Source organism: Propithecus coquereli, unplaced genomic scaffold, assembly GCF_000956105.1.
Source record: "Propithecus coquereli isolate 6110/MARCELLA unplaced genomic scaffold, Pcoq_1.0 Scaffold302, whole genome shotgun sequence".
In the NCBI taxonomy this organism is placed as follows: Eukaryota; Metazoa; Chordata; class Mammalia; order Primates; family Indriidae; genus Propithecus; species Propithecus coquereli.
The window spans coordinates 279,145-279,929 of record NW_012148642.1 but is presented as its reverse complement, the minus strand read 5'-3'; positions in this window follow the sequence as shown (position 1 = coordinate 279,929).

Below are 785 nucleotides of genomic sequence, written 5' to 3'. Positions count from 1 at the left end.
GATATCAAAGCCAGGGAAGGACACAATAACAACAACAACAAAAAACTACAGACCAATATCTCTTATGAGGATAGATACAACAATCCTCAGTAAAATACTAGCAAACCGAATTGGACGGTGCATGAAAAAAAAAATCTACGAGGACTAGGTGGGCTTCATCTCAGGCATGAAAATATGGTTCAACATACATAAATCAATAAATGTGATTCACCACATAAAGAAAATAAAAAGTAAAGACCATATGATATGCTCAATAGATGCAGAAAAAGCATTTGACAAAATCTAGTACACTTTCATGATGAAAACCTCAACAAACTAGGCATAGAAGGAACATATGTTAGAATTATAAAAGCTATATATGGCAAACTCACGGGCAACATCATGCTGATTGGGGAAAAATTGAAAACATTCCCCCTAAGAACTAGAACAAGAAAGGGTGCCCATTCTCATCACTTCTATTCAACATAGTTCCTAAAGTTCTAGACAAAACAATTAGGCAAGAGTAGGAAACAAATGCTATCCAAATCAGGAAAGAGGAGATCAAACTATTACTCTTCACTGACAATGTGATCTTGTGTCTAGAAAACCCCGAAGATTCCATTAAGAATCTTCTGGAATGGATAAATAAATTCAGCAAATCTCAGGATGCAAAATCATTGTACACAAATCTGTAGGATTTCTATATATTAATAACAGTGAATCCAAGAGTCAAATCATAGACTCAATACCATTCCCAATAGCTACAAAGTAAATAAAATACCTAAGATATACTTAACCAAGGTGAA